Raw genomic sequence first — 13,000 nt, forward strand, 5'->3', positions numbered from 1 at the left:
CGCTGCAGTCCATTTGGTGTAGGTGAGAGAGAAACATTGTGATCATTTACAGCGAGAAAGTGAGAGAGAAATAGCCAGGTCATTTACAGCAAGAGAGAGTGAGAGAAACAGCATGGTCATTTACAGGGAGAGAGTGTGAGAGAAACAGCGTGGTCATTTACAGCGAAACAGTGTGAGAGGAATAGCGGGGTCATTTACAGTGAGAGAGTGTGAGAGAAGCGGGGCCATTTATAATGAGGGAAACAGCATGGTCATTTACAGCGAAACAGTGTGAGAAACAGCGGGGTCATTTACAGGGTGAGAGTGTGAGAAAAGCAGCGTGGTCATTTACAGGGAACGTATGTAAGAGGAGTGGGGCCTTTAATAGTGAGAGAGTGAAAGAAGAATTAAATTATTAAAAAGTGCAAGAGGGAAAAGAGCTCAGAGAGCAGCTGATTGGTGAATAGGATTGGTGAGTATTTCAAGTCTTTGAAGTAAGGTCTTTAGTTTGTATTTAGATCTCTAGTCTTTTTTTTCTCTTTCTTATAGATAGCTTGTTAAGTATAAGATTGCTACTGGTGTGTATAAAAATAATTATAGTAAGTATAAAGAGTGGGGATACTAAAGTAATTAATTAATAAATTGAATAAAATACAAAAGTGGTGGCAGGACGGGTGATGTGTTGCTGCTGCAGCATGTGGGTACTGCTGGGCACCAAGGATCCAGAGCGAACACATCTGTACCAGCTCGAGGAACTTCGGATCTGAGCTAAGTAGCTGGAGTCTGAGCTGCAGACATTCCGCCACATCAGGGAGGGGGAAAGCTACCTGGACACTTTGCTCCAGGAGGCGGTCACACCCTTCAGATCAGGTAATTCAAATTTGGTCTGTGATCAGGGACAGGAGGGTGTGACTCTAGGTGAAGCAGGTTTGGGGACCCAGGGGGTAGCGTTGGAGGAGCCTTGGCCCCTGCAACCGCCCAACAGTTACAAGGTTCTTGCAAGCTGTGTGAACAAGAATGGGGACTGCAGAGAGGATGAACTAATTGACCATGGCACTGTGGTACAGCGAGCCATTCAAGTGGGAGAGGAAATGGGAGTGTAGTAATGGTAGGGGACAGTATAATTAGGGGGATAGATACTGTTCACACATGCAGCCATGTGTGTGAGTCTTGAAGGCTGTGTTGCCTGCCCAGCGCCAGAGTTAAGGACATCTCCTCAGGACTGGAGAGGAACTTGGATTAGGAGGGGAGGGACCCAGTTGTCGTCATCCATGTTGGTATCAATGACATTGATAGGACTAGAAAGGAGGTTCTGCTGAAATCATTTGAACAGTTAGGAACTAAATTAAAAAGCAGAACCTCCAAGGTAACAATCTCGGGATTGCTACCTGAGCCACGGGCAAACTGGCATAGAGTAAATAAAGTCAAGGAGTTAAATGAGTGGCTCAGAGATTGGTGTGGGAGGAATGGGTTTCAGTTCATGGGGCACTGGCGGTGTACTGGCACCAGTATTGGGGTAGAAGGGAGCTGTGCCAGTGGGACGGGCTTCACTTGAACTGTGTTGGAACCAATAACTGTCAAGAGGGCTTTAAACTAAATAGAGGGTGGAGGGTTCTGGAAAGGGGATACATAGGCTTACAAAGCAAAGACCTGGCAGCTTTGCAGGACAGCTATTTAGGTAATGATTTCCAGAGAATGACAGGAAGGGCCAGAGTATACAAACATTAAAAAAACAGCAGCAAATAGAGTCAAGGTTGCGGGGGGGGGAGATGGTAAAAAGGCAAAATTAATGGCCCTTTATTTAAATGCACGTAATATTCGGAACAAAATAAATGAATTAATGGCACAAATAGAGGTTAATGGGTATGATCTTTAGCCATTATGGAGACATGGTTACAAGGAGATCAAAACTGGGAACTAAATATTCAGGGTTACGTGACTTTTCGAAAGGACAGGCAGGAAGGAAAGGGTGGTGGGGTAGCATTTTTAGTAGAAATGGAATAAGTATGATAGCAAAAAAGGATCTTGGATCAGAAGATGTAGAATCTATTTGGGTGGAGGTAAAAAATAATAAGGGGAAGAAGACATTGGTGGGAGTAGTCTATAAGCCCCCTGACAGTAGCTATATTGTAAGACAGAGAATAAATCAGGAGATAATGAGGGCATGTAAAAAAGGTAGTATATTAATCATGGTGACTTTCATCTTCATGTAGATTGGGAAAATCAAATTATCAGAAGTAGACATGAGCAAGAATTCATAGAGTGTTTTTGGTATAGTTTTTTAGAACAATATGTTGTGAATACAAGCAGGGATCAGGCTATTTTGGATCTGGTAATGTGTAATGAGGCAGGTTTAATAAACGATCTCAGAGTAAAGGATCCCTTAAGAAACAGTGACCATAATATGGTAGAATTTAGCATTCAGCTTGAGAGTGAGAAACTTGGGTCAGAAACAACTGTGCTAAATTTAAATAAGGGTAATTACAATGGAATGAGGGCAGAGTTGCCTGGAGTGGACTGGGGAAGCAAGTTAGTAGAAAAGACAGTTGATGAACAATGGCACGCATTTAAGAAAATAGTTTGTGACACTCACAGAATCACAGAGTGCAGAAGAGGCCTGTCGGCCCATCGAGTCTGCACCGACACGTGAGAAACACCTGACCTCCCTACCTAATCCCATTTACTAGCACTTAGCCCATAGCCTTGAATGTTATGACGTGCCAAGTGCTCATCCAGGTACTTTTTAAAGGATGTGAGGCAACCCGCCTCCACCACCCTCCCAGGCAGTGCATTCCAGACTGTCACCACCCTCTGGGTAAAAATGTTTTTCCTTACATCCCCCATAAACCTCCGGCCCCTCACCTTGAACTTATGTCCCCTTGTGACTGACCCTTCAACTAAGGGGAACAGCTGCTCCCTATCCACCCTGTCCATGCCCCTCATAATCTTGTACACCTGGATCAAGTCGCCCCTCAGTCTTCTTTGCTCCAATGAAAACAATCCAAGTCTATCCAACCTCTCTTCATAACTTAAATGTTTCATCCTAGGCAACATCCTGGTGAATCTCCTCTGCATCCCCTCCAGTGCAATCACACCCTTCCTATAATGTGGCGACCAAAACTGCACACAGTACTCCAGCTGTGGCCTCACCAAGGTTCTATACAATTCCAACATGACCTCCCTACTTTTGTAATCTATGTCTCGATTGATAAAGGCAAGTGTCCCATATGCCTTTTTCATTACACCACTAACACGCCCCTCTGCCTTCAGAGATCTATGGGCACATGCCTAGGTCCCTTTGTTCCTCAGAACTTCCTAGTGTCATGCCGTTCATTGAATACTTCCTTGTCAAATTACTCTTTCCAAAGTGTATCACCTCACACTTTTCAGGGTTAAATTCCATCTGCCACTTATCTGCCCATATGACTCAACAATGATATCTCCCCGTGAGGAAGAAAGATTCCAGGAAGGGGATAAACCAACCATGGTTAACTAAGGAAGTTAAGGACAGTATCAAATTGAAAGAAAAAACATACAATGTGACAACGATTAGTGGTAAGCCAGAGGATTGGGAAAGTTTTAAAAACCATCAAAAGATTATCAAAAAAATAATAAAGAGGGAGAAAATAAACTTTGAGGATAAACTAGCAAGTGACATAAACAGCCAATGTAACATCGTTATTCAAAAAGGGAAGGAGACAAAAAAACAGGCAACCATTGGCCAGTTAGCTTAACATCTGTCATTGGAGTCTATTATAAAGGATGTAATAGCAGAGCATTTAGAAATACATAATCTAATCAAGCAGACTCAGCATGGCTTCATGAAGGGGAAATCATGCCTAACAAATTTATTAGAATTCTTTGAGGAGTTAACAAGCAAGATAGATAAAGGGGAACCAGTAGATGTAATATAGTTGGATTCCCAAAAGGCGTTCAATAAGGTGCTGCACATCAGGCTATTTAATAAGATAAGAGCCCATGGTGTTGGGGGTAGTATATTAGCGTGTTTGGAGGATTAGCTAACTAATAGAAAACAGAGAGTTGGGATAAGGGTGGCATTTTCGGGATGGCAACCTGTAACTAGTGGAGTGCCACAGGGATGAGTGCTAGGGCTTCAATTATTTACAATATATATAATAATGACTTGGATGAGGGAAGTGAATGTACTATTGTCAAGTTTGTGGACGACACAAAAATAGGTGGGAAGGCAAGTGGTGAGGATGACATAAGGAGTTGACAGAGGGATGTAGACAGGTTAAGTGAGTGGGCAAAAACCTGGTAGATGGAATATAATGTGGGAAAATATGAGGTTATGCACTTTGGCAGGAAGAATAGAGGAGCTGAATATTATTTAAATGGAGAAAAACTGCCAAAGGCTGCAGCACAGAGGGATTTGGGACTCTGTGCATGAATCCCAAAAAGCTCACATGCAAGTTCAGCAGGCAATAGGGAAGGCAAATGGAATATTGGCCTTCACTTCAAAGGGAATGGAGTATAAAAATAGGGAAGTCTTGCTAAAACTATACAAGGCACTAGTTAGACCACACCTAGAATACTGTAAACAATTTTGGTCCCCTTATCTAAGGAAAGATATGCTGTCATTGGAGGCAGTCCAGAGAAGGTTCACTAGGTTGATTCCGGGGACAGAGGGATTTTTTTTTGGAGGAGAGGTTGAGTAGGTTGGGCCTGTACTCATTGGAATTTAGAAGAATAAGAGGCGACCTTATTAAAACATTTAAGATTCTTATGGGGCTTGACAGGGAGATGCTGAGGGGTTGTTTTCCCTTGTGGGAGAGTCTAAGACCAGAGGGCATAATCTCAGAGTGAGGGGGTGCCCATTTAAGACAGAGATGAGGAGGAATTTCTTCTCTCAGAGGGTAGTCAATCTGTGGAATTCTTTACCGCAGAGGGTTGTAGATGCTGGGTCATTAAGTATATTCAAGGCTGAGATAGACAGATTTTTAATCAGTAAGGGAATCAAGAGTTATGGGGAAAAGGCAGGAAAGTGGAGTTAAGGGTTATCAGATCAGCCATGATCTCATTGAATGGCGGAGCAGACTCGATGTGCCGAATGGCCTACTTCTGCTCCTATGTCTTATGGTCTTATGGTAGGTACACCCACAGTACTGTTAGGAAGAGAGTTCCAGGATTTTGACCCGACAACAGTGAAGGAGCGGTAATATATTTCCAGTCAGGATGGTGAGTGGCTTGGAGGGGGACTTCCAGGTGGTGGTGTTCCTATGTGTCTGCTGCCCTTGTCCTTCTGGATGGTCGTGGATGTGGAAGGTGCTGTCTGAGGAGCCTTGGTGAGTTCCTGCAGTGCATCGTATAGATGGTACACACTGTTGCCACTGTGCATCGGTGGTGGAGGGAGTGAATGTTTGTGGATGGGGTGCCAATCAAGCAGGCTGCTTTGTCCTGGATGCTGTCAAGCTTCTTGAGTGTTGTTGGAGCTGCACTCATCTAGGCAAGTGGAGAGAATTCAATAACACTCATGACTTGTGTCTTGTAGATGGTCGGACAGGCTTTGGAGAGTCAGGACGTGAGTTATTCGCTGCTGGATTCCTAGAATCTGACCTGCTCTTGTAATCACAGTATTTATATGGCTAGTTCAGTTCAGTTTCTGGCCAATGGTAACCCCCAGGATATTGATAGTGGGGTTTCAGTAATGGTAATGTCTTTGAATGTCAAGGGGTGATGTTTAGATTCTCTCTACTTGCCATTTGTCAGCACAAGCCTGGATATTGTCTAGGTCTTGCTGTATTTGGACGTGGACTGCTTCAGTATCTGAGGAGTCGTGAGTGGTGTTGAACATTGTGCAATCGTCAGTGAACATTCCCACTTCTGATAAAAGCCAAATACTGCAGATTCTGGAAATATGAAATAAAAATAGAAAATGCTGGAAAAACTCAGCAGGTCTGACAGCATCTCCTATCTCCACAGATGCTGTCAGACCTGCTGAGTTTTTCTAGCATTTTCTGCTTTTATTTCTTATCTCCACTTCTGACCTTGTGATGGAAGGAAAGTTACTGATGAAGCAGCTGAAGATGGTTGGGCTGAGGACACTACCCTGAGGAACTCCTGCAGTGATGTCCTGGAACTGGGATGATTGACCTCCGAATAACCACAACCATGTTCCTTTGTGCTAGGTATGACTCCAACCATCGGAGAGTTTTCCCCCTGATTCCCATTAACTCCAGTTTTGCAAGGATTCCTTCATGCCACTCGGTCCAATGCAGCCTTGATGTCAAGGGCAGTCACTCTCACCTCACCTCAGGAGTTCAGCTCTTTTGTCCATGTCTGAACCAAGGCTGTAATGAGGTCAGGAGCTGAGTGGCCCTGGTGGAACCCAAACTGGGCATCAGTGAGCAGGTTATTGCTAAACAAGTGCTACTTGATAGGACTGTTGATGACTCCTTCCATCACTTTACTGATGACAGAGAGTAGACTGATAGGGCAGTAAATGGTTGGGTTGGATTTGTCCTGCTTTTGGTGTATAGGACATACCTGGACAATTTGCCACATAGCCGGGTAGATGCCAGTGTTGTAGCTGTACTGGAACAGCTTGGCTAGGGCCAAAAGCAACTTCTGGAGCAGAAGTCTTCAGCACTATTGCCGGAATATTGTCAGGGTCCATAGCCTTTGCAGTATCCAGTACCTTCAGCTGTTTCTTGATATTACATGGAGTGAATCAAATTGGTTGAAGACTGGCATCTATGATGCTGGGGGCCTCTGGAGGAGGCTGAGATGGATCATGCCCTCAGCACTTCTGGCTGAGGATGGGGATATTTGTGGAGCCTCCTCCTCCTGTGAGTTGTTTAATTGCCCACCACTGTCCACGACTGGATGTGGCAGGACTTCAGAGCTTAGATCTGATCCGTTGGTTCAGGAATCGCTTAGCTCTCTCTGTCGCTGGCTTCTTATGCTGTTTGGCAGGCAAGTACTAGTCCTGTGTTGTAGCTTCACCAGGTTGACACTCATTTTTAGGTATGCCTCCTGGCAGAGTAGGTGCTACTCCTGGCATGCCCTGCTGCACTCTTCATTGAACCAAGGTTGATCCCCTGGCATGGTGGTAATGGTAGAGTGGGGGATTTGTCGGGCCATGAGGTCACAGATTGTGGTTGTATACAATTCTGCTGCTGCTGATAGCCCACAGCGCCTCATGGTTGGCCAGTTTTGAGTGGTTAGATATAGTCAAAATCTATCCCATTTAGCACAGCAGTCCTGCCACACAACACAATGGAGGGTACCCTCAATGTGAAGACAGGATTTCGTCGCCACAAGGACTGTGCAGTATTCACTCCTACCAATACTGTCATGGAGTGACTCATCTGTGACAGACAGGTTGATGAGGATGAGGTCAAGTATGTTTGTCCCTCTTGTCGGTTCCACCTGCCGCAGACCCAATCTAGTAGTTATGCCCTTTAGGACTGGGTCAGCTCGGTCTGTAGTGGTGGCAGCACGGCAGGAGGTCCTGTTACCCCAGGATGGGAGGAGGAGGTCCCCCCACATGACAACACATGCCTGGGAGGAGGTGGCGGAGGTGGTGAGCTCCCGCGACGTGGTGCAGTGCACCTGGGTCCAGTTTTGCAAGTGCTTCAACAACGTGTTGCACTCAGGAAGGCTGAGTACCATGTTGGCATTGGTCACTTAACCCAGCAGGTAGGCTTCCCCCCCCCCGCCAAACTCGGCACAAGTCTGAGTGTAGTGATGCATTGAACCATTGACGGCATGTGTCCTTCGCTGAGCGGGCCAGCAGATATTGCCCATGTCGAGGCCACCCTGAGAGGGTGGCGAAGAGATGAATTCTGCCCCCGCAGCATGTGGTACTCTGTGACTTGGAGGAGCTGCACCTAGGCGCAGTGCTGGAACTCCAGGACTTGGCAAAGTCAGGGTGATGACATGCTTGGAGGGGAGCTTCAGGTTGGCTTGGAACCAATTGATCTGCTGTCCTCTGCGCTCCACGTGATTGTGCCTCCTTGCAATGGAACGTGTGGTGCCTAATGTGATGTAAGCAGCATTTGGCCAAGGGGGTTTTGGTGGGTGCGGGCGGGGGGGACACAGGCCTAGCATCTTTGTGTGGTGTGTTTGGCAACAGCAGGGCGAGGAGACACTGGAGCCCCGCAATGTCCCATTGTGGTTGGGATGGGCTGTCTGTGAAGAGAGTCCACATACAATTAGCACTAATTAACGCTCTTCTCTCCTTTTCAGGAGAAGAATGCACATAATGCAGCCAAGCGGGTGTGGACTGGCGGCACGCCAACACAGTTAGTGATTCTCAGCTGCTTCGAGCAGTAGGCCCTAGATTTGGAGAGGCGCCATGCGCCCAGGACTAGCGGTATCAGTGAGGCTTAGGTGCCACAGGCAAATATGTATGCCCAGCAGTGAGGCCACCATTGTTCTTCCAGCAGCCATGGCAATGCTGAATGTTCAGTGATTGAAGCTTGCAACATTGCTTGACCATTGCTTATGGAAGGATGAGCGCATAATGGTCCGGGGGACAGGGATACACATTGACATTGTCTCCACGTTAACTGATCCAATGTCCTTGTTCTTCCTTTCAGCATCAGCGGAGCAGGGCTGGGAGGAGGAGCAGCAGAGGCCCCCTCTCATACCTGAGGGCCCTGAAGTCTCACCGGTGTCACACCATCTCTGCCAGGCAGGCACCAGCGTAGATACTAGCATCTCGGTGGGAATTAGAACATCGGCTAGTGTCTCGGGGCACAGTAGTGAGGGCACTTCACATTCGCTGGAGGAGCTGGCAGAGACAGAGAGTGCCCATGGAGCCAGCAGTCAGAGGACTGCAGGGGACCAGGCACATTCTCAGTTGGTGCCTAATGATGTGCCTCTGGAGTCGACTGCGATGCAGCAAGCGCAGGAAATGCAACTGGGTGTGCGGGAGCATCTGGGGGAGATACATGAGGCTATGCCTGGCTTGGTATCGTGGCGGGGGTATCTACGCGGACTATCACTGAAGCAGTGAGCCTCATGTCTGAGATCCATGCATCCTCCATGGAGAGAGTGGGGACTCTCATGGATTCTTGGGGATGCACTCGGACCAGCAAGCCCTCACATCGGCATTGACCTCAGCTGGTCAGTGCCAGTGTGGGAGATGGTCTGGGCACCAAGTTTCCCAGCTCGGTGCCCATCCATCCACGGTGAGCAGGGAGGTCCAAAGCGACTTCACGTCAGTGCAGTAGCTGCCTGTCGTCTCTGTGGGCTCCTCTCAGGGCGCACCGAATGAGGGCGGCAGCTCCTCCACCCCTCTGCCAGTGACCGTTGCATCCGGTGAGGCTGTGATGACTGGGGAGATGCCAGCTGTGGAATTGGCAGCTCTCTCCCAGGCGGGGCCAGCACAAGCTCCACGGACCAGAGGATGATCGCCAAGGTCATCCAGGCCAACAGGACAGCAGAGTCAGCAGGCTGTCTCAGATGCTACACCCAGCGAGGGGTCAGCACCAAGATGTAGCACCTGAAAATGTAAACAAAGGCACCTTAGGCACACCACAGGTTTACCACTGGTGCTTTTGTGTTGGCCTGCAATGAGGTCTTTATGAGCTGGTGTGATTTTTAACACCTTTCTCATTTTGTTTCATTAAGTTTCTTTGGTTGCAATATTAAATTCAGACATGTCACCATGGCTGAGGTTACCTCTTTTGTTCTGCAGGTGGATGGTTTCCAATAATGTTACGAGTTGCTTTGTGGGACACTCAGCTTTATTAACAAGGACCTTAGTTAATGTTCCTAATCAGGCAGATTTTGCACTTAGGTCTCGAATATGGAGCATACAGCCCCGGCTTGTCCTGGAGGTCCATATGTGGTGCGCTAGCTGAAAGTTGTTGGATTAAAGCCTCCCAGGTGTCCCTGCCTCCCTGGAGTATGCCCGGGTTAGCGCCTTTAGCATTTCCCTGTGCGTGCTCATCCTCGGACTCACTGCAGCTCTCATCGTGTGCATCCGCAGCCAATGCGTCTACGTCTTCGTTGTCCACAGCGTCCCCTCTTTCAAGCGCAAGATTGTGGAGAGCGCAGCATGCAATCACTATCACCGACACACGATCTGGGGGGTACTGGAGTGCGCCCCCTGAGTGGTCCAGGCATCAGAAGCGTATCTTGAGAATACCAATGGCTCTCTCCACCACAGCCCTTGTGGAGGGGTGGCTCCTACTGTATCACTGCTCAGCTTCTGTTCTTGGATGGCGGAGAGACGTCATGAGCCACCTTCTGAGGGGATAGCCCTTGTCACCCAGCAGCCATCCATCAAGCCGGGCTGGAGCACTGAAGAGCCTCGGCACCTGGGAGTGTCTGAGGATGTAGGCGTCGTGGGAGCTGCCTGGGTACTTGCAGAGACTTGTAGAATCAGCACCTTGTGATCACACACTATCTGCACGTTCATTGAGTGGAAGCCCTTCCTGTTGACGAAGGCACCGGGCTCACCTGCTGGCACCTTGATAGCCACGTGTGTGCAGTCTATTGCACCCTGGGGTGTCCGCCCACACAGTTAGGGATCTCAGGCCCAATCATCTGACGGATATTGTTGACTGTCTCCTTTGAGAGTCGGAGCCTCCTTTGGCACTACACCTCAGACATATTGAGGTAGCTGCTTTGCTGCCTGTATACCCTGGCAGCAGGATAGTGGCGTCTTCTGCTGCCCCTTCCACCTCGGACTACCTCTTGGCCCTGCACAGCTTGTGCCTATGCCTGATCTCCCTCCCCTGGAGGCTGAATGTGAACCCCTGGCCTCCTCCCCCTTCTAGCCCTCCCTTCGTCCTCAGAGGAGGTGCCTCCAGTGGAGAGTTCAGCTCCCGTTCCCAGACTAAGGGAAGGCTTCCTGAAATCTGCAGGCCCAAAAAAGATTCCTCATTGCAGAGTGCTGACCTGAAGGTTGTGAGCCCAGACCAAGCATCAGGTATGCGTTTTGAAGTATTGCAGATCACACAGACAGGTATCAGTAACTTTGAAACATCAATGTTTGACAGAGCACACTCAGGACCCCACTGAGCCCTCTTATCCCACCCGTGGATGAGGTTTATACAAATGTGTCCTACCCGAAGATTGCACGGGCGCCGAAAAATCGTGGTCGATTGGCGCCTCAAGGGCCTTAAGTGGCGGGCCCGTATTGGAGGGCATCGCGTGCCCGTCCAACGAAATATCGCAATGGTGTTCATGTGGGGTCCGCCACCACATGCCATTGGGAAAATTCTGCCCAAGGCTCTGAGCCTTGCCTAAGGGGTCAGCAAATACCATGGTCACACAATCTTCTCAGCTTCAAGAACAACCTGTGCCCTCAGGCTCACCAGCTGGTGTGTCTACTGGATGTTGAATACCCAGAGGCCTGTTCTGAGGGTCTGACATCGTACTTACACTGCACCTAGTTCCTCTTGATCACATTCCGTTTGCTCACATTTCCAGCCACCTCTACCAATGCCTGCTTAGTTTGAGACAGAGGACTTTTCCTACCACCCTTTGGAATTAAGACTTGCCTGCTCATCCTCACTATCTCGAGGTGGATCTCCAAGTCTGCATATGTGAAGTGGGGGGGGGCTTCTCAGCCCTGGGTTCCAGCCCTCTGCCTTTGCTGCTCCATGTGTGTTACTGTAATTGAATCAGCAAAACAAGAGCCACAGTAATGGCCTGTTTAAATCAGGCCTGCATTTACTCAGTCCCACCACTGGTTCTGTCCCCTTGGCCGCTGATCAGCTTACCAACCTGCCTTCTAGCCAATTAACATGCCACCCCTGTGGCAGATGGGGCCTGTGACTACCCTACTTTCCCGGCCCCACCCCTGAGGTGATATTGGGACTCCGAAACAATCCTGACGTCTGTTTCCTGACCCCTGATGGGAAACCAGGCCCTTGGTTTCTTTGTTTGAAACAGACTCTCTGAGGCCCTGATGAGAGTTTTCTAGTGCAGTGTTTTCTTAAAGGTTCTAAATTTTACCATTCAGTTTCAAATTTTCAAATTTTTGGGGGAAAAAACATAAATACTGTGGATTGAATTCCTTGCAGTTGAACTGTACATGTGCCAGTACATGCTAGGAGACTCTCTATACTACTGTGTCACTGTGAAATTTACAGGCATAGATGTAGCTGATAACTCTTCTCAGCTGGCACGGTGGTGGCTCCTTGGAAGGCTCAACTTTTGCCAGGCTCATGTCTCCAAGTAAAAACATTAAGTTTAGTCATGCAAAAAATGTATTTTTATTACGCTGGAACCCTTATTGTACTTTATACCAACTTTTAATCAAAATCATTTCTTTCAGTTGGTGATATTTTTTCTCATTTTCATTACTTTACATCATAGTTACTCACCTGGCCTCCAACCAATGTATGAATAGGTAGGCTCATAAAAAATTTAACATGATATCTGTGCTGCTCAAAGAATTAGTCAGCAGGGACACGTTCATGTCCATTTGCTGTCCTTGGTCACTCCAGTGATATAACTCATGCAAATCATATACTAGCTAATGGATTGGATGAATTGATCCTGTATTTACAGAGATTTTTACTCAATGGTCATGGTGCGGGGAGGGATGGACTTACCCCCCAGGAAGGGAAGTCAGTGGGCTAACCACCCTCGAGAGTTGTTGATCAATCTTATTGGCTGGTAGCTCTTGCAGTCCCAGCAGCGCACAGCTCAGCAGTGGGACTGCTTGTTCTGTTGAAGGGTCATGAGGACTCGAAATGTCAACTCTTTTCTTCTCCCCTGATGCTGCCAGACCTGCTGAGTTTTTCCAGGTAATTCTGTTTTTGTTTTGGATTTCCAGCATCCGCAGTTTTTTTTGTTTTTATAGAAGATCATGGTGACTGGAGAGAGGTAAATTCTGGGTTTTTAGAGCAGGGAGGCATCGGAAAACCTAGCCTAGGAAGGCGAGGAGAGGTGGATGGGGCTGGGTTTTGAAGGGCAGGCAGAGAGGAACAAAGGTGGTGGAGAGGCGGTGCCGGATGTCATCAACATACATGTGGAACCTACTCCTCTGTCCAGCAATGCCTCAATTATGAAATTCACATCCTTGACTTTAAAT

The 13,000-nt window shown here is 47.8% G+C and overlaps 1 pseudogene; it reads left to right on the forward strand.

The window, feature by feature from the left end:
• Positions 1-13,000, forward strand: part of LOC121282828 — a 42,746-nt pseudogene that overhangs the window by 18,283 nt on the left and 11,463 nt on the right.

This window comes from Carcharodon carcharias, chromosome 10 (genome assembly GCF_017639515.1).
Source record: "Carcharodon carcharias isolate sCarCar2 chromosome 10, sCarCar2.pri, whole genome shotgun sequence".
Lineage (NCBI taxonomy): Eukaryota > Metazoa > Chordata > Chondrichthyes > Lamniformes > Lamnidae > Carcharodon > Carcharodon carcharias.